The sequence below is a fragment of the Pyrgilauda ruficollis genome, unplaced genomic scaffold, assembly GCF_017590135.1.
Source record: "Pyrgilauda ruficollis isolate IOZ18807 unplaced genomic scaffold, ASM1759013v1 scaffold1, whole genome shotgun sequence".
In the NCBI taxonomy this organism is placed as follows: domain Eukaryota; kingdom Metazoa; phylum Chordata; class Aves; order Passeriformes; family Passeridae; genus Pyrgilauda; species Pyrgilauda ruficollis.
In genome coordinates, this window is record NW_024508100.1 from 9,086,707 (window position 1) to 9,109,229 (window position 22,523).

A 22,523-nucleotide genomic window follows, 5' to 3' on the forward strand; every position below is an offset into this window, starting at 1 on the left:
AGGGTAAATTTAGTGGGGGAAAAAAAAAAATCATAGACTGCTTGGAAAAAGCTTCCTGAAAGTTGTTTAGGGAAAAGAGACATTGAACTAGCTCATCCTATACCTGCAAAGAAAAATCAATTTAAATAATGGTGGTATATCAGAGAAAGTGTTATCTGTTTTCAGAAATACTACAGATGCTTTCTAAAAAGCATACAAAAATTACTGGTAAGTGGTCTGCAATGTTACAAAAGCCGAATTGCTGGAAATGCCTCTAAAAGGTCAAAGTCAGTATATGAAGATAAATCAAGCTTACTTATTCTTGAAGTCGTGTTGCTTAAGCTCAACTTTCACACCACAGGGAGAGAATCAGTGAGCTACTGCTACTGCAGAAACAAGGACTAAAGGGCATTTGACCTCATGAAAACCTTTTCAGAAGGTTTTAGAAGATTTAGAAGGTTTGAGAGTTTAAAAACAAGGGGTTTAAGGTTATTTTTTCAGTCTCTGTCTTTTCACAATCACAAATGAAATTTTGTTGAATTTTCAACAATACATTTGCTTTCTGATAGTATTGTAATGTGGTGCTTTCTTTGAGACCTTCTATGATTTGAAAATCTTAAACCCAATGTTTTCTTCAGATTCTCCTGTTACTTAGATTATAGCCACAATATTTCAAGATGTTTACTGGATGAACATCAGAGAGGTGATCAGCATAACAATCTGTAAATGGCATAAGAAAAAGGGCATTTGAAGTTTGAAGCCATTATAATTTATTTATTAAAACTATTATGAACTGCTTGTACCTAGAGATAAGTTAAAATTTTTGCAAAATTGCTTTTTCTTTACAGTCTGAAAATATATTTGGATTTTTATGTGGTAGTACAAAATTACTTCTTGATTTTCACTGACACTGTCATTGAGAGAGAAAATAATTTCATGATAAACATTTCTTGTGATTGCTATTGATCCTAATAAGTATCAATTGGTCCTTTTCTAGCACAGAACACTCCTTTTCTGTCCTTCAAAACAGAATTGCTGACAACTCTTTTTTATTTCCCCATCCTTTCATGTGCAATCAAGATCAGATGTCAATCTCAACAAAAAAAATAAGTTACTGACAGAGTTAACTCCACATATCAACATTTTTAAAGAATGAAAGTTTTATACCAGATATGGTTTTTTTTCATTTATAGAATATTAGTCTTACTTCCTCCATCAATAACTGTTGAAGAGGAGCAATTTGAAACATTCCCAGTGTTTTCTTTTTTATTATCTTTTTGACTGAGTAGCTAGACTGGAAATGCACTAAAAACAACTGGGTGATTTAAATGCCAAGTTTGAAAAATACTTAGCTATTTTGCTGGCTAAATATCATAGAATATCAAATACAAAATGCATAAATTACTGTTTGAAAATTAAACTCAAAAATTCCTCAAACATTCACTCTATAATGAATTAATTTTATTCATAATCTCTAATCTGAATATTTTGAATATAATTTTTACATATATTTACTGCTTAGAAATACAACCTAACTCTATTTTCATCTACCCTTCATATTGCTTCAGAACAAATAAATATTATTCTTTTCACTTTTAAATTAAAAATAATTTTTTCCTTGATTATACTTGAAATATGACAAGAACATGAAATAATTTGGGTAATTGGCATATAACTATTTCTCAGAGGAAGTGTGGGCTACACATGGTGTATACTTCACACTTCCTAGTCAGTATATCTTAAATTTAAATTTATGCTGGCAGTCTATCACAAACCTATTCAGAAAATTGAAGATTGTTCTGGCTGTTTGAAGTGTGACAAAATGGTGGGTTTCCTCTGAGTTATGTGAAAAAGAAGATAAATCGTGTAGTCTTAACAGCAAGGAAATTCAGTACTTAAAATTGCTGCCGCAGTAAGGCCTTTAGTGAAGGAACTTGTTGCATCTGATGAGCATCTGTCACTTCCAGAACTCTGAATATACGTGGAATAAATAGACTTAAGACAAAAATAAGGAGGTTAGAAATTGTGTCCTTCTCCTAAACACAAAGATTTGCCTTGTACCTTCTGTATCTGTCTCTGCTCTAGCACATATTTTAGTTCTTTGCACTGTCCTGTCTGACTGTGTTAATCAGCCCCAATCAGTCTAAATATTTCTCAGTGACATTCTTAGTTCTGTTGTCATTGCCAGATTGCAAGTGCACCCCAGTACTTTTCCTTCATTCTTAGACAACATGTATCATAAAAACATTTCCATTGTTCTAGTTCAAGACACTCGACTTTATTGTCTGCTGTTAGAGCTGTGTGGGAAAATTTTATTGAAACAAGCTTTTAGTACAGAAAATCAAGACGATATTTTCATAGTGAAAATGATCTTTCAAACCTCAGCCTGTTCTTTTTTTTTTAATCCTTCTTTGCAGAGCATGCTGGATATCAAAAAAGGCTGTAGCAAGCATGCTACTCTCAGACACGAGAACTCCAGCTCATTTAGGTTCCTCTCCATAGCCTCACATGACTTTTCCCTCTTTCCTCATGATTCCAGCCATTTCTTGTGTCTTATCAAATCACATATTAAACTGAAACTTTGCAGGACTTGGAATGTTGTGTCAAATTTCCACCTAGAGATCTTCCCAGTCTGCTGCTGTGCTGCTCAGTGCAGCTGCTTAGAGTTCCAGACATCCACTGAAGATAGAATTAAGCCTTCCTGGCCTATCATAGGAGCTGAATAAAATCCCTGGTAGTCAGTGGAGGTAAGAATGAAATATCTGATTAAAAGAGCTCAAAAGAGTGTGTCTTGGAGGCATACCACATCGGTTTTACAGATTTTTCAAGGGGATGAGATTTAACTAGTAGTTGTTGGAGAAGAATAAGGACAAAAAGATGGAATTACCTTTCCCTGAACAAGCTAGAAATTTGCAGTGCTTGCTTGGTTAAGAAGAGAGAAGTGAGCCACTCTTCCAAGAAAACTATATATGAGACAAGAATAGTAAAAGCATATATTGAAATTAAGAGGAAAGTGTTTATGAGAAGTGTATATGAGCCACAGTGTTGGAAAAATGAGGAAATTACTCAAATCTCAGGACACCCAAATAAGACAAGTGTGCCTCAACTTAATTAAACATCAGTGCTTCAGAGAGATTTTCTGCCCACTGCTTTCTTATTTGTTTTCACAGATGAAACTTAGATTTTGTTCCTATGCTAGGGTAAATCTGTGCAGATAGATTGATTCCTACTTGCATGGCAAAAAGTCCTAGTGAAAGCTCTTGGTGAAAATCCAGACTCTGCCAGAGTATTTTATGTAGTACATATCTCATTCCTTCTCATACTTTTTTTTTTTTTTTTTCTGATGGCCTCCCTCCACGCAATCAGCTTTGTACTTTTTGTACTTAACATTAGAGCAAAATACAGCCATGCCCTAATATGTAGTAAGAGATGATTATATTACTATATCCCCAATATGTAGATGCCACTGTTTGTCTCCATCTTTTCTTAAAAAACTTCCACATTTTTTCGAAAAGCCTGCTGTGAAGGAAAAGAGGAGAGACAGCCCTGTGTGCTCAGGTTGCCCCTGGGAGCTCAGACACAAACTCCCTCTTTCATAAGGCGAGAATCCTTAGATCAAAAGACCTATTCTCGATGCTTATGTGCTGAAAGCCTTTTCTTTTGGCCTACAGCAGGTACAAAATGGGAAAACACTGAAAATGGTATGCAATTCTTTACTGGTCTGACCATGTTTCCAGTGATGGAAGACCAGGAGGGAAGGGTTGTGCAGTATGTGCCTGCTGGGGGGTCCTTACAGCAGTGCATGCTGTAATGTGGATTGCTGTCACACTGAGGATACTAGACAAGATTTAACATGCTTCCAGTGTTCTAGGAACCATACTAGATCTTCCTTGAACAAAACACAAACCCCAGCATGTTGAAGTTCATTAATTGGAACACTTCCACTGTGTTAATTACCCCACATGAAGCACTCAACACCAGGTTTGCAAATTCCAGGCAAAGCCCAGGTATATTCTGCATCCCCTGGAGTTCACAGCAGTTTTACAACATACACTGAAAATTATTTTGAAAAAAAAAATACTCAAAGACATTTGAGAAACTTCTGCCTGAGTGCACAAGGAAAATGCAGGGCTTTTGCCCTTTCATATTTTTGTTTGCTTCCAAAGTTTCACAGCCATTAGGAATACTTTGCCCCTTTGAGGCTCTTGCTGGCTCTTGGCAGACTGGTATTTTCCCTACACAGCAGGCACTGACAGTGACAAGTGAGAGCACTGACTCTCTGCTTCTGGCTACCTGCTGCCTTTCTTCTCCTGTTTCCTCAGGAACAGAGGCTGATCTATGAAAATAAAGCAAGAGGAAATGATTCTGCAATTAATATTTTAAGCCCTGTGCCTTTATTTCCATTGCATTTTTAATATTTTCTCTTTTCTTTTTTTTATTTAAGAAAAGTATTTTCTAAAAGTAAGATGCTATATTACTATTTTGGCTGCATACCTGGGTGATTTCTCAAGGGAGTGTGGAAAATTAATTATGACTGTGCATTTACTGAGTGTCAAAACTCAAACTTCATCAGCCAAACAAATGCCTGTGTTCAGAATAACAGATTGTTAACTCACAATAATGCACAGTGCCTTTTCCTCTACCCAGTGAACAGGCTAGACAAAAGAAAAAAAAAACCACAAAACCAAAACCGCCAAAGTTCTCTCCTGGGCTCTCCTCTCTGAACTGTGACTGCACAGCACTTTGAATTGCCTTGTCTTTGTCCCAGTGTCAGCCATCAGGCCTTTTAAAGCTTGCTGTCTTCTCTCAAGTAACTTTGGCCTTTAATGAGAGTTTGCATTAGTACAAGAATTTGTAACCCAACTTTTGTTTGAGGTTTTCGTGGGTGTTTACTATTTAGGTTTAATGAGCAGTGCAAAGAGCAGCTACCCAGGAGAGTGCTGTAAGAACATCCAGATTATTTATTCAAGTGATCAGTAAACAAAGAAAAGGAGAGTTACAAATTCAAACCCATATCAAGCCACCTGTCCTAATCTTAGTTTTAAAAGTAGGACCCATTTTCAGCATGTTCCGTAAAGAAGGTAAAATAACAATGGTAAGGATTTATTAAGGAGTATGTGAGAGAGATTATTCAGGAATATGGGAAAGGAGTTTTGGCTTGTTGTTGGGTTTGGCTTTCTTTTTCTTTTTCTTTTTCTTTTTCTTTTTCTTTTTCTTTTTCTTTTTCTTTTTCTTTTTCTTTTCTTTTTCTTTTTCTTCTTCTTTTTCTTTTGTTTGGTTTTGGTTTTTTTTTAGCTTTGTCTTCTTTTGGTTTTGTTGTTCCTTGTAATCCTGTTGTAGAGTCTTTGACTATTAATACTTCAATGAGCAGTAACACTTTGGGAAAATTTTACTTTTACTGGCCTGTGTGCAAAGAGATACCTGACCATCAAGACCATCACTGTGGTATTTCTGAGTCACACAGTAACAACATTTTTGAAATCTGGTCAAAATACTTGGGTTGTCTCATTTATTCAAAATATTAATCACATGAACAGCAATGATCAAATTCACCTCAGGTTATGCAGGCAAGGCAGGAAATGGTAGTCAGTGAAATGTTAATCACAATGCAAGGAAAAGTGCATCTAAAAAGTAAAGATTAGATCAAACAACAATTTTTCCCTTTTTTCCCAATTTTCAGTGACATTTCAGATTGGTTTTGCATGAAATGAACTGAAAATGAAATTAAATGAGCTGGGTAACAGGCTGCAGTAAACATTGAAAAACAAGAAAAATCAAGAGAAACAGAATAGTGAAAGACATTTGAAAAGGCAAAAAGTAAAAATATATAAATAAGAAATGAAACAGATGTTACAAGATAGCATAGAGAGGACATGCTAGGAAAGACATCACCCTTTCCCTTTAGCATTAAAAAACATCATGCAACAGTTTCCCTAGCTGCACAAGAAAAAAAAAATCTTCAGTTTGGAACAGGTAACATTCCCTAATGCAGACAGTGTTTCAGCAGTGTTCCATCCTACTCCATCTAGCCCTGTTGCTATTTTCTATTTCTCTGTCACAAACTTTGTGCTATAACAAGAATTCTGCCCCATATAAATTCAATATAATTACTTCCAAGTGTTGCTGTGATCTTCAGTTTATTCTGCTCTCTCAGAGACAGCATTTTTGCCCTGTCCATGACTTGTAATCTTTTTAATATCTGACTACAGCTTACCCAAATTCCTACCTGCTTTCTCCCATAATCTCAAAGTTTTTGAGTGATTTTTTTTTCCCCTTGGTTCCCTGCATCTTTCATCTCTTTCTCCTGGTCAAGAAGGAGACCCTGGGTCCCTCCCTCTTGCAAAATGCTTATCTCCCAGCTCATCCCAGGCTTGTGGTTTCTGACCTCAATAGAAGAAATGACAGTTCTCTCTTTGGTTTGGGAAAGAACAGCATTTCTTTATTTGACTTTTCTTCCTAAGGGAACAGGGCTTATGTTATTATGTTGCCTGCCTCTGTCAGAGCCATTCCTTCTCCCACCTTTTGAATCAGTAAGCCTATTTCAATCAAATTGCTTGTTTCAATCAAATCTTACATAGGATGTATGTTTTTTTAAAAAACTTAAATTTTCCCAAGTTTCCTGACAGGGAATTTGAGGAGCTAAAGAAACAGATGCTTAAACTGAAGGAAACCCTTCAGTGTAACCCTACCTGTTGTTACTGGAGTTTCTGTACTAGAGAAGGTTCAATAAACAGGAGCTGTAGAGATAATTGAATTAGAGCTGGTGCTTTCTTAAGCTTCCAATCAATGAGTCCTGACACATAAACCCATGCACCATCATGTTTCATTATGGTTAGCAGTGCCCAAAGAACTTCCTGTCCTTTCTTTAATGAACACAGTAACTTTCCAACATCAGCTCTTCCCTTTGCCCTAAGTATCACATGAGGAACTTGGGTAGAGGGTGAGTCAGCCCAGCTCTCTCTATGATAATAAACTTTGAGAAAGTGGCCTGCAGTTTCTGAGGATCAGCTCTAGATCTCAGCTATCTATTTGGATAAAAATAACAATTTCTTGCCAGGAAAATAATTGTGCACATTGGGATTTTTTTTTTTTTTAATTATGAAGTACTAGTAGCTCAGCATATCTGTAAGCAAAGCAAATTATAAAGGTTCCCCCTGCAGCATATGTTTCACTTTTCCTTCCAAAAAAGCATAATATGTTTACGAAATTAGGGTAGTCCCCCAAAGGGCCTTGAATAATGATAAGATATATGAAATAACCACTGTAGGCTTTGAAATCAACATTGCAGAAGATAAGGATTTCGTTAGGATGTAGCTCAGTCAAACCTGATTAATTTGTGCCTGTTTGTGCCTAAGCCACCAAAACATTTCACTGGCAAGCAGTGCAAATGACAAGCCACTGCTTTGGTAGTCTGGAGGGGATTCTTGTTAATATTTATAAAAACCGTCTGCAAACTGATTCTGTCTAACTAGGTCTGTCTGTACTACCATTATCTTATCACATACCACAGGGATACAAAACCTCAATACTGAATTAATCGTACTATGACATTTGGAAGAAAGAAAAAGGAGAAACTACTCTGCTGGCTCAAACCACTGGAGATTACAAATTTTATTTATGATTGTTGTTTGAGAAGATGACAAATACGTTTTAATAAACATCTATCAATAACCATCAAACTACTTTTCCCCAATGTTTCTCTGTACTTTTTCTCAAACATTTAAAGATGCTTGTCTCCATTGTTAAAAGAGTTTAGCAAGAAGTTGCATTTAACTGGAGCTGACAAGGTAACTGACTTTGCAGCAGTTTAAGAATACAAACAGCAAAAATGAAAGTGGAGATTTGATCAAAGCAGTATCAGAAATTTGCAGTATTACAGTACCAAATTGCATGTTATTTTACATAAAAAGAATTTCCATTGAAGTTATCATAGAAAATAAGCATATTAACTATGTAATATATATCTGCAAACTGACTCACAGTGGAATCCATGGTCCCTTTCCGTGCACATGTGTATAGATGTATGTGTATTTTCCAACAAATTGCACACTAACAGCCTTTAATCAAATCTGACAGAGGTGAAGATTTTAGACATTAATTCCTACCAGCATATTTAAACCAGGAAGTCAAGCAGAGAACTTAGAGTGTCTATGAACTTCCCTCAAGGATTGAGCTCATCCCTAACTTGGCACTAGAGAACCCAGGGATGCAAAAGCTTATCTAGGACCTCGGAGTAAGAGGGAAGGACCTTGAGCAACTTGGATCTGGAAATCTACTGACAAGCCAGAAATTCATTACCTGCTCTGTTCCTTGCAGAACAATCATACTCTGCTTTTGTGGAGAATTGTTTTTGAACCACAGGGTTTTGAGTGCTGTGATTCACAGCAGTTTATGCTGTGAATAGAAGTTTAGTTTTCCATGCCTAGTCCAGGTGAAAACTTGACTCAGTGCTGGAGCCCCAGCATAAGTGAGGCTCCAGGAAGTTTGGGCCGAGATGTGTCCATGCGCATGCAGGTACAAACCAAAGTCTGCCTCCTCAAAATGTACCCACATTGGAGGAGAATTTCTGAATTTTGAAAATGGGTACTTAAGGCCTACACACAGTTATTTTAGAAACTCATTATTTTATTTTATTTTATTTTATTTTCATCATTTTATTTGAAGGAGAGATTACCTGAAAATTAATTTACTTCAATAGTTGGCATTCTGGTAACACAATGAAAGATAGATGCACTAACTTCTGAAAAAAGGTTCAATATAATGCAAGCCAAGTGAGAATAAAAGTAAGAATGTTCTAATGAAGCTGAAACATATGGCAAAGAAATTACTCTACAACCCTTTAGAGCGCAATAGATGATAATACCCTTGTTATGGAGGTTTTAAGTAATTCTGTGCAACTTAATAGCACTCCTGCAATAAAACATAGAGATCGGTTTAAAGTGGCAATAGGGTGGTTACCATTTTCTACTCAATTCTATTTATTACTTAATGTCTCCTACCCAAGAATAATAAAAAAGATTTCTTCCAAAAATTTACTCAAAATTATTTTACAATATAATACCAGCTTTATGATTAAACTCTTTTTTGTGGCAAGATTGGCTTCTTTTCATAGAATCTCCTTTTTATTTTCCTCCCATTAAAATGTTTTGGTTGAAAACTTAATTTATTGATGACAAGTGGAAACTCCCAGATGAAACTTTAATGAAAACAGAAATGCATATAATCACTATATTAGTAACTCTGGCCCTATAGAACATCTAATATGTCCTACACTCCTACATGTTTAGATGAAATCTCAGTCCAGTGACACAACTGAACTGTACAAGAAAGTTTAGAGTTAAATTAAAAGTGAAGTTTTGCTGTTTTCATTTCCTGCTGTGTGTGATAAAATTTCTATTCTTTTTCTGGCTACTCCTGTGTCAGCATAAATATTATTTTTTAGCCTGAATTTCTTATCTTCAAATTAAATTTTAAAAAATTTAGATGTTTGTAAGGAGTGATACTCTGACTTTTTTTCCTACAAATTTAATAGCAATAATATCCATTTCCTCAACCAGCAGCTTCAGATATGACTCACTATATATAAAGTGGTTACTTTCTCAATCCAGCCTCTGCATCACCACAACTTTTTATGTGCATAGGCTGATGTTACCAAATGAACTTTCATGCCAGGAAAGGAGTCAGAAATCTGGCTCAGCTAGAAGCCATTTTGCAAAGCTTTAGTTGTTGAAAGCAGATACTATATTTTTGATTGAAAAAAATCAGTGTAAATTCACATGCTGCCCAAGTGCAGAAGGGACATTGACAGAAACAAACATCTTCCCATGGATGAAATATTTAAATCATTTGTCACAGACTTCCTAATTTTTGCTATCATATGGAGAAGATCAAAATCAGGTTTGTTTTGATCAAACTAGAAGATGATGAAGGACTTACGATAAAGCACTTTGATGTCAAAGTGATAAGATAATTAAAGCTATCTAGGAAGAAGGAGATGGAAAACTTCAAATACTGACTTGTTGTTGGACCAACCTGTATCCATTCCTTATAGGAAATTTGCCTGAGCTTACACTTCCCACAAAATATTAAAACTTTCTTTACCGAGAGCTGACTTCAAGGAGCACAGGGGAAATGCATTTGAAAATCTTCAGATGAGAACAGAAACAGATTTTGAAGGGCATATCTATAACTTCTCTTGATATTATGCATCCACTGATAAAAATTCAGGTGGCTTTGAAAGGTATGACCCTGGTTACTGAGAGCCATCTACTTAACTGGCAGTTGAGTCTATTGCTGAGGTCTTCAAAGAAATTGAACCAGAAAACTTTGTTTTTCAGGTAGTTTGAACAAAAATGCAGTCAGCTTGAGAAGGAGAAAAGTAATGTCCAATGGACATCAAGAGATCCAGAACAGAGAAGTAGCTGCAATGCTGCAAAAAGGCCTGCTGCTCAAAGTAAGGTAATTCTCATTCAAAATAAAGTTATAGGAAAATGGGGTTTATTAATTTTCAATTGATGACTAGTCAGAGGTAGGAATATCTTGAATCTTCAAAGTAAGGTCAAAATGTACTTGATTTCTTGTCTTTTAAACTGTTTCCTTTTAGTATCAAAAAAACTTGAATTCCAGAAAGGTTAGGCAAACTACTTCACATCTTGTCTCCACTGACCTAAAGCTACATATATTTTTCTTTGTCCTTTGGGCTGAAATATGAGTGTTTCTTTGTGTGTGAGTGAAGACATTTTACCATAGCATAGATTAGGAAGGAATGAAGTGCTGACCTGGTGAATCAAAGCCTTGCAACATTACAGTGTCTTCTTCTCACTGTTTCCACCATAGTTTTTTCTATCCACAGAGTCCCTCAGTTACCTCCAGTAAGAATTTCATGAACCTACAGGAACTGAAAGAAGCAAGCAGGATTTTACCTAATCATCTGAAACCTGGAGCCAAAGTGCATTTGGCATTCAAGAGAGGATTTGGAAAAACAGAGGTAGTGTCTTAGTCAAAGGGAACCTTTTACAATAGCAAAAGGATTGTGAACAAAAGACAGGAAAGGCAGATTGAGCAATGGATCAGAGAAACTGTGTGGGCAGGAAACAGAATAAAGAGTAATTCTAAGTATCCACAAACAGGAGCTCTTAGTAGAAATATGTCTGGAGTGTAGTATGCTGTTTTGAACACTTAATCATCACCTCTGTTGAAAGCTCTAACAATAAAAATATGCAAAATCTAGATAAAGGTAGATTAAGTTTATTCATTATTGCAGTCTAAGATAGTCCATTCATTTCTCTGCTGCAAGACCTTCCAGGTTTTTCCATGAAAGAAATAAAACAGACATGACTGCCCCTATAGCATTGCACAAGTCTTACCTAGTTTTTTTTTGTTTGTTTGTTTGTTTGTTTTTGTTTGTTTTTTTTTTGTAGGCCTGAGATCAAAAATTTCCTTCTCATGGTGTTACCATTAACAACTCCTTAGAATACAATTTTTTTCATCTGGAAAGAACTTAACAAAGGACCAACAATTTGCACTTAAGTAGTGGATATTTTTGGCCATATTAAAATATTTATCTATGAATAATAAGCCTACAGATTTCCAGTGTCTGTTTTTACATGATGTGGAGCAGTTTCCCCCATGCTCATGAAAGCCTCTCCCAGAAGAGTGGCACTGGGTTGTGCTTTCACTTTGCAGGGTATGCTGAGATTCCACATGCTCTGCAGGATTTGAGATCTTTAATTCTGCATGTGGCTTCTTCACAGATCTCTGATCATGGAGTAGATTCCTCTACTAGGATTTGCCCACTCCCTGCCTGCAGCTCCACTTCCAGGTTTTTGTTTGATGTCCTGGGTCTGGTTCAGGTTCACTGTCACAGCTTGCTGTGTTGCCTTCCATCCCCAGGCAAACACCAGAAAAAATGTGGCTTGAGCTTACATCAAAGCACAGCTGAACCTGAGTTTCTCTCCAGATTATTCACAGATTCATACAACTTAGCCACAGCGTGAAATCAGAATTTCTGAAAAAATTCAAAGTTAAAAAAAAGGAAAAAAAATCATATGGTGTCATTTTCTATTGAAAACATTCATTTAGCTTTGATAAACGTATTATAAATCAATATACTCAGGACTTGGGAAAACTGCACTCAAAACACTACAGCTGAACAAATCATTCCAACATTAATTTTTAATACAAGTACATAAACAGAACTGAATACTCTGGGTCTTGCAAGCTCACCCTTTCCACAGGGATGGTGAAGAATCACAGTTTGTAAAAGTGTCCTGCTGCTGCCATCTGGCCGCCGGCCGCCCACTGAGCCGAACGGGCACTTCCCGAGGCAGCAGTCAGTCAGCCAGGGGAGGATCACCTTCCACAAGTGCTAATTTACTGCCTTAGGAGACAGATTGGCAGTGACATAAGGTAAAAAACTCTGCAAAGTACAGTAAAACACGAGAAGTGACAAGAGATGAAAAAAAGTAGAAGGAGAGTAAAGAGACCTGCAGGTGGTGCATAGGGCAGAGAGAAAACAGAAGAGGGTAAGTGGAACAGGCCACACTGAAAAGACCACTTTGGGAGGACTATAAAATGGTATCAAAATTATTCTAGGATGGGAACAGGGGAAAGCAAAATCTGAATTTCAATTTTCTTCAGTGTCTCTGACTATAAAACAGTAACACCTATATGCTTTCATGAGGTTTTCCAGGCCATGAAATTTTGTGCCCTATTCAAATAAATTATTTTGCTTTTAAATAAATATGCTGGTTTACATAAATGGTTTTGACATCACTGATTTGCAGTTCTATTATGTGTGCTATTCAGGGATAACAGCAACAAAGAAGTAGTAAGGGTAGACAAAGTCCAACATTTGAAGTGTGGCATCCATATAAATGTCAATTTGGTGGATTAATTCAGTGTTGGCAGTTCTGTGTTCAGGTGAGTTGAATGACTTGCCCCAGGTGATGCAGGTGAAGCTGTACATGCACAGAGAGGGCCTCTGACATTGTAGCTATTAGGTTCTCATTGAGTTTAATTCAGGTCACTGCTGAAAGTCATTTAGCATTGTCAACTGTTGAGAGTTGTGAAAAAGCCACCCCACAACGTGACACCATTAGTTATTTCTTCTAAGAGGAAGAGTCTTATTAAAACAGCAGGAATGCTGCAGTGTAATCAGAGGTGAAGTGCTCCATGCCTGCATAGTGTCAGCAGACTTACTTTGTGCAGTGCTAGGCATGGCTCTGCCTTCCTTCCCCATCCCAGTGACATTTCTCTGCATGAAGTCTTGTGTCTAGCTGAGACATTGTTGACATTAGAACAGTCAGAAAAGTTCTGTTAATACACAGCAGACCACTGTGTGAAGGCTCTCTCTTAAAAGGAAAGAGGCTCCAGTTCCCTGCAGTTGAGCTTGAATATGTGAGCTTGAAACGGTTGTGTTCCATCCTGAAAGGTCCAAAAATGTTACTCCTTGGCTTAATTAGCCTTAACTCTCTGGGGACTGTCATATCATAAGAGCTGAAGCACCAACATTAACATGAGGATTTCCTACCTGAGATTCCTACTTGGTTTTTTTCTGGCCAAGATCACAAAATTTTGCCTTCATACCTGTGATGTACGAATAGCCAGGACCAGAACTGGCATCTCCTTGCCTCAAGCCCCATGTTAGGAATTTCCAGGAACTACATTTCCCTTGACTGTAGATTTGCTTGCACCAGGGGTAAATCAAACACTAAATAAAAGCATTATCAGTGTTTTTGTCAGGCTTTTAGAGAGCAAAATCCTTCTTATGGAAAAGAACAGTTTCACGTTTCAGAAAAATTATTTTCAAGTTGCAAGGGCATGACAACCTAAGAGCTCCATGCTGCTGTGATCAGACTGCTGGTGGTACAAGAGTGTTTACAGCTAGCTCAGGTCTCTCTACATAACACTGCAGATTGCAGCACACTTGTATCAACAGCAGCTACTGAAAAAGTAGAGTCTCATGCACACCTTTAAATAGCTGTTTACTTGGGTTTCTCCCATTTTATAGTTTGCTATTGTCTAGTTTTCTAGTGTGGAGTAATTCTTTTGGTCTTTGAAAAGTTGGTTTAGCAGTTGTCTGGTGAGCACTTCTAGGTGGGAATACATGTGTCATGTAAGGTGGGAACAGCACTCAAATTTCTCTGATCCCTGAAAAAAATGTTTTAACCACTAAACTCTCCTCTAAGTCATGGAAACTCTGGACACTGCTGTCACAAGCAAACCTGCACGTTGATTTGAGGTTTCCTAAAACATCTGGCTACCTTGAAAATTGGTGTAGTTTTAGGTATGTGCTCCCTTGGAGCACTTTGAATCATCTGACATGAAGAAATTTCCCATTCATTTGAAGTCCAGAAAACTGGACTTCATGGGTAGGTGCCTGGCTTGCCCTGTGTGCAAAAAGGGACTGGAAAGCACTGGAAGGGCTTTTATTCTGCTCTGAAGTCAAATCACATTCCTGAATCAAGGACTATCTCACCCTAAATAAGTGTAGATTTAGCTTTTTTGTTGCTGTTGCTATTTTCAAATTTGTACTTTCTTACAATTAGGTAACAAGTGACGTAGAGCAATGTCTCAGAATAAAAACAGTAAGCTGGTCATGAAAAACAATCTAAGTATACCTCTTGTATGCAATCTGCAGACTAAAAAGAATGTATTAATGGGCAACTGCCTTGAGGAGAAGAAAGTTTAAGACACATCCTCCTCTGGAATCTGACAAAATATCTAGCAATAGGCAACTTCCTTTATAATGTCCAGACTGCACAACTAGGCATGCTAATGCACCCCACTCAAGAGTGCTGTATTGTATAAAAACTCCAGAATATTAATGAATGTTATTTGTAGATACAATTTGTGAACTATGTTAAAATTCGTACAATTACATTTCTTATCACTAGAAATTATTTTCTTAAATTTTGTCTAATATTTACCATTTGTTACTTTCCTCTGTCTCCATATGCCTGTGTCTTCACTCACTCATACAATTGCTCTTAATATCAAAGAAATTTCTCCTATGAATTTTAGGAGTTATTAGCAAAGATTGATTTCAGTAGATATTTTGTCACGTGGGTTAAAAGCTGTCACAGACAGACACATTTGGCTGCAAAAAATTAATATGAGCACAGGTTATGAATTTCACATTTTTAATCCCTTAGCTTGTTGGGTTTAAACAATTTAACAACTTAGTTTTTCACTGTAATAAAAAATGCTGGGTGTTTTTGTCACAGTGCTGTGCCTTCTAAACAATAATTACTATTCCTGATTGTTATTTCAAACATATGCTCTGGGTGCCCAGCTTATTGGAAAAACCTATTTAAGTGTGGTGTGCTCATCATCATTGTCACGTTGCAGTATCTGAAATTGCTTTCATAAAGAAATATCCATCTGGTCCCCGGCTTTATTTTATTCTTTGCTTATTTAGATCATAATTACAGTTGTGGGGTATCAGGGTAACTACAATTCAATATTGATCCTATGGGTAACATCTGTTGAGAGTGCCTGATCTGAATATAAGTAGGTAGTTTGTTGTATTTCATTCTGAGTTACAGCATATTCTTGTGCTACAATTTCATGTTTCTCAGGTGGCTGCTGTTTTAGCTCTGAAAATGGAAGTCTGTCTTGGAAACAGTAGCTGACATTATAGTATAATTTTTAGAGTTCTCAGACTTTTACTGACTTTGTGGACTATTATGAAATTACAGTTGATTTTGTTTTCTGTCTTTCTAGACTATTTTATATCCAGATGTTGAACAGTTTCATTATGTGTGTTTGAATGCTTTAGCTATGTCCTGCCCCCAAGGACCTGGGGCAGTACTTTACCATCTTGAAATGATACCAAATTCTGGCCCAGGAGGTCTTAGGGGTAACACTGTGATCATCCAGTCTGATTTCTGCTTTGCAGTCTACCTTTACTTACTGCACTAATTAACTCAGTAAAGGGAATTCTGCTCTTCCACATAAGTGGGTAATGCAGTAGTAACTGCACTGTAGCACAGCTGAGTTATCAGCACAGAGAGAGATGAGAGGGAGATTGTTTTACACAGCTAAGTGTTGTTTCTCACAAAATGGTCCTGTCACACAGCTGGTAGGGACTTAGAGAGCTTAAAACAGCATTTTAATGTCCAGAATCCACAAGCTGGAAAGAGTCTTCATGGAAATCTTTTATTTTAAAGCTTCATTCTTCAGAGCATTTTCTTCATTGTTCACAGCAAAATATATTATATTTGGGTATATCCACTTCCACAATGGATAGTGAAAAATTTAACAGTTACATATGACATTGAAAATTACCCTACTGAGGGTAAAAAAAGTACAGGAATATTTGTCAGGCCAATATTTTTTCTGTTCATCCTTTACTAAGTTCCCACACATTAATTTTTTGTCCCTTTTTCTTCCTAAAAGAATTTCCTTTGAAAAAATTTTAGTTCATAAACAGTATACACATATCACACATTTCTCTTATCTGGTATCAGCTCTAGAGATCAGATTAAAATATCTGAAGGTCACATAGATCAGAACAAAAAGATCAACAACACATACACTTCTGGTCAAGAATGAGCACATTTTATTACAGAGTATGGCTCTTTCCAAACAAGGTCATTTTCATGACATCCACACTATTCATCTAATTAAAAAAACACTCAACAGACAAACAAAGACAATGTTCCAAAATATCTCTGTTCATCTTTGAGCTGGACTTGTTGTGCTGTTTCTTTCATGTCTAACCATATACTCTCATTGTGGCTGCACCACTCCTATTAATAGTTTAGAGAACAATGTGCGATAGTAAAATGACTGCAGAGCTTGCAGCCACAGCTTCTGAATAATGGACTACTTTTTCATAGTCAAACTGCAGAGAAACTTCCCTGATTTATTAGACATTTATACAACACATTTGGTATCTCACATGTTTATTTGGATTTTGCAAGACATTTGCCTTGCAACTGAGAAATGTAATTAGCACTCAGGAGAAGTGAATGCAGTTCCCAGCTTTCTTGCAGGGAAGGCATTCCAGTGGATGGCAGGAAGAGACAAAGTGCCACATTCATCTAGCTGTGGCTTAGCTCTTAGTGTTGTTCTATGCACAGATTAATGAGAAATTCAAGACACCTACTCTCCAGGGTTCCCAGACATGCTGTACTGTCAAACAGAGGTAGCTACGACACCTAGGTCAGCTGCTGCCAGTAGTTGGTGGCTCACAATAGATTCCCTCTCTTAGGGGGCTTTTCTCCTAGGGTGTGCTGTCTCTCTAGTCCTGAGCCAAGAGATAATGTGCACATACATTGCACATGCATTTTGTACCTCAGCTCTTGGTCATTTTTGTATAGTAATTGGTAGCAGTTTCTGAGAATTGTTAAGTATTTATTACGTAAATAATGAATATGAGTTTAATTTATATGAGCAAATATGGAAAACATTTTGGCAACAGCCTTTTAATTGCTGGTTTTTGAGTTGCAAAAATGTGGCAGTGTTACTTTTGATAGATATTGTGTTTTGCAGGAATGTGCCCTTTCTTCAAATGATTTTCTGTTTTTCTATTCACACGTCTTGTTTCTTTCTCTTTTGCTGTCTATGAGAGTAAATATATTCACTACAAGAAGATAAATAGAACATTGGGAAATGTTATAAGTTCTGGGCAATATTTTGCCATTTGTCAGTGAGACAAGAAATTGTCTTTTAAAAAACGTATAAAGGAAAATGATTGATTTGAAAAATGAAACTTCAGTCATCATTTACTCTTTTAGTTATGCAGTGATCCAAAGTCCTATATTGGATTAAAAATGGCTAAAATGTTGTTCTCTCTATTTGTCATATATTTTGGTATTTGTTGGGTTTTATTTATATTTTAAGTGAAATTGAAGCCTGAGAATTGACTGTTCACCCTGCTTTTATGCAGTTCAATTTACTGCAAAAGGATTAGAGTAAGGCAGATGCAGACCAGCAGAGAATCTGGAGAATCAGCCATGCACTTTTGTGCCCTTCACTCACCATTAACTTGTCTGTACTTCATCAATGAAGCTAAAACTGATATATTTTAATGAAAAATGAATTCAAGAGTAACTCAGTGCAGCTCTAATCAAATCAATGAAATAAAATGGAAGTAAACCTTAAAAAAAATGCATCAGACTGCAGTTGTCAATTCATTTTACTAAATTTTAACACTAATTTCTGAGGAAAGAGACATGCAGCACATGGAGCCAGGTGGTTCTCTTTTCCTGATTCATTTTCTGTATTGACTTTAGTACAGTGGAGGCAGCATCCATGACTGCTGTGGATGGTTTGGACTGACTCACATATCATATGCATCTTATGTTAGATTTTAAATATAGTCAGTTTGATCTATTTAGGGAAGGCATTTTGAAGGATGTTTCATGTAGTGAATGGTGCATACATTCTTTTTTGGTGTATCTTAACCCATAGCTGGTAGCAGGTCAGTTCCCCAAGTCATGGAAATCCAGGTGCTGTTCCTATGACATCTGTTGTCATTAAGTACCAAAAACTGAAGGAGTGTCTCCTTTGAATTTGGTGAGGGGAAAAAATTAAAAGATCAGAAGGATGAGTAATTTAGTCCTTAATTTCTTCACCCAGATATCTGTAGAATATGTCAAGGTGACCCACTTTTCAGCTACTCACCCGTACTCAGGGGACCAAGTATCTCACGGGAAAGGAGTTAGATGGTGACGACTGGAACTGAATGAGTTTTGACAAAGGAATATGGGTTTGAGAGGACAGTAGCTAAGTACACACCATTCAATATTTAATCTAAAACTGGGCTTCCCCATGAATTTGCCTGAATGACAAATGGTGTGAAAATGTAGAGAGTTGTAAAGAAGGGCTGTAAAAATGTTCTGACATAAGAGATTTTCTATTTTCATGGAAGTAGGGACAAATTTCCCAATGAATAAAATAATGTAAAATACAACTCCATTACTGAAACTGAAGTATGTGCAGAAGAGAAAATTACATTTTTCCACTCTATCAAATTGTCTAATAATTATAGCAGCCATCTTTTAAATGCTACAAATCAAGCTGTCACTTCATATCATACAATTTGACTGCTACATTTCCTTCATCTTTAGAAGATCCTCATGGGAATAGGGTGGAATATGAACTGTCAATTTATGACAAGAAACATTTCATATTCAAAGTCGCAAAACTTGTTGTAGGTGATGAGATCTGGAAGAAAACCCTCCATAGTGTTTCCCATGAGATTAACAAACTGTGGAAATTGTCGATATCTCATATATTAAAATTTATATGACAAGGAGAGTCCCCAGTATTAAAGCGAAACTGGAATTTTCCAATAGTTTTATTAAACTGAAACTAACTTCCCTTTCTTTAGTTATACAGGAGCTAGAGGGATTTGAGTATATATGCTTTTTTTTAATGTGCAGCTACTGTCTTTTAAAGATTATCTGGAGAAGTAAGATTAACTTTTAATCACAGTACTCCTGTTTTTTCTTTAATATGGCCTTTTCTGCAGAGTCCTAAAGACTGCCAGCTGAAAGGCAAAATTCAGAACCTTAAAAATAATTTAGTCTGGATTGAAGCTTTGGAGATCATCCAGTCCAACCTCTGACTTGAAGCAGAGCCAGCTTTGAAGTCATATCGATCTTCAGTGAATCCCTGAAGTATTTTCAACAGGGTATTCAAAAGTTACTCACCTTTCCCATTTAAATTGATCTCTATAAAAAGGCAGCTCTGTTTTGCAGCCTTGCAATAAAAAATCAAAGTAGAAGTTAAAATACACATATTATATCAAATTCCTTCAAGTAGACAATAAAATTCTTATATCTATATGCTATTTTCTACACAAATCATTTTGAAATTTACTCACATCATTGACTATTGAATATATTTTGTTGCTAGGGAAAAAAAAATCATGTAGCTAGAGAAAACCAGGTAGGAAGGAATTGGAGTACTTTCAAGCTATTACTATTAAGAGGCCTTGGCCACCATCCTTTGCTGCTCTTTACTGCTGATTATTACTTCTTCCATAAGAAATATATATTATTATTATAACAGCTCTGTTTGTTAGGGCATTGAGGGAGAAGTGTTTGTTTTCCTGCATGTTTTCTTTTTTTCTCTAAAGAAGTTACCTTTGTACCACAAGAACAATGAATTTGTAGTTGATTTAAACATATTGTTTGCTGTTTTTCAAAAGCATTATTGACTGAAAATGTCAATGACCATGGGTCCCACTCTGTATGTATCAAATTTATTTTAGTTGTGTCTTGCTTTGGAAATATTGATTGCATTCAAAATTAAGCCCTACTGTGCTGTTCAAGCATTCAGTGAATCACCTGTAATAAATTTGATTGCAGAACTTGTTTAACTACAGTATCTGAAAAAAAAGAAATCAATGGCATGTGCCACTTGACCTTTAAGTTAGCAAATATAATAAGGAAATATTGTTTAGTAATGTTAGTCTTTGTGCAGTAACTATTCTTGAACACCAAAATGAAGAAAAAAAAATCCACATTTCAGCTGCTGTAAAACAAGAAATTCCTATTCAATTCAGTGACTCAGAGCCGGCAGTGTCTGACTTTTCACCCAGATTAAACATTTTTGATTATTTTTTAGATTTTATGTATACTCTGTTCAAGGAATAACACCATTCTCTTATATGTATGTACTGTTAAACTTATAAGACTTTACAGAATTTCCAGCTAATTGAAATTTTGTGATTTTTGATTAGACTTCTGCATCTGGCTCTTTTCTCAGAGTTGAAGTACAAATAGATACACCTAAGAAATGGATATGTGAGGGAGTGTTACAAGATGCCTACTTCAGACAGTTGTGTTAAAAATTAAGTGGCAAACCTGACTGAAAAGCTGCACTTCTTCTCAATTGTCTTCTTCAGTGTTGTGTACAAGTAGCCATGAAAACACTTTAAAGTAGTAAAAATTTTGTATTTATTAAATACAATATCTTGGCAAGCTTATTTTCACCCCGTATTCACTTCACGTTCATCATCAGTCACACAAGTTTCTTCACATATGGTATGCAAGCCTAGATGTTTACAAAAAGGCACAAAAGAAATAATTTTGAGAGAAAAACATACAGAAGAAAATGCATGAGGGTTCCTAACTGTTCCAAGAAGTAAGCTGATTGATGTGCAGATAAATAAAATTAGTTGTTTGTGAAATGAGCAGGTAAACAGTCAGAATCCTTGTCTGCACCTGCCTGCAAGTGTCCCAAGAGAGTGTGGATGCCATAAACAGAGAAGGACAAAATTGGATGAGATTTGGTAACCAAACTGCACTCAGCTAGAAGAACATTTTGTATTGCTAAGCATACAAAATGTTACTAACCATCTAAGTTTTCTTTTAAGATAAGCAAGTTTTTATTTAAAATGGGCAACTTTTCTACAGCAATAAACTTATGTGAGTCTGAGATTCTATGCTGTCTTTCTATAGCCTATGATTTTCTATTAATTTTTAACACAGAAATGAAGTGTAAAACATTAAATTTCATCCAATACAGTGCAACATGACATCAATGTCACGGCTACCAAATTCAGAAGTGGCAGGCTGCATATTGCTCCTGCAATCCAGGATCACTCCCTGCTGTGCTGCTCTGATCCTGACTTGCTCGAGCTAATTCTCCTGAAACCTGTGGATCTGCTGCTGTGACAAAGCTGGGTGATGCATGACCAACCCACGTCACTCATTCCTCTGTGTCAAAGCAGAGAATATCCTAGAGATCTCAGACCACAAGGGGAACCCACGTGGCTGATAAAAAGCCTGACAGAAGCTCAGGCAGATTTAGCTGGGTTGCTGAATACACTGAACACTTCTGCTGCCCATTCTACTCCTCTCAATCTCTGTCTCATTTATTATAAACATTTGTGCAACTCTTCCTCCTTTAAGGTCTATGCTGGTGGACTACACAGCAAATAGGGCAGCTCATCTTGCTACCATGGTCTCAACTAGACAAGAAGCTGTCAGAGGACCTGTCCTGAACCATCCACCATTGCTGAACACTATTTGGCACATACTTCTTCTAGTGAGGAATACAATCTGTTTTATTCATGCAACAGAGCCCTATTAACTAAAATGCATTAGCCAGCGCTGTGTTATGATATGTTGTTATGTTACCAAGCCTCTACATGCCTGTTGAAGCATAGATCTCCATCTGCCCTAACCAAAGCCAGGACTGAGTTAATTTCTTGCAGTAGCTGTGAGGGGAAGGAGTTTGGAGTCGTGGGCGTGGTGAGTAGGTTACTCTGTACCGCCCTATGTCAGCATGTGGGGGACATTTTGCCCTAATCACTGTCTAAAAATCATGTGGCTTAATTAACAGGGAAGAGGATTTAGGCTAAATATTAAGGAGAAAAGTTAATTGTTGGGGTGGAAAAACACCAGGAGACGATCAAAAAATCATTAGACCTAGACAGCAGTTGCATAAGATGTCTGCACTGCAATTCATGTCCAGATTTTATGGACTGAGAAATATCAAATCCATCCTGATGACCTCTCAACTTTACTTATTAAGTACTGTACAGCAGTGGCTGTACAGTCATTTGTTTGAAATCAGTTGGC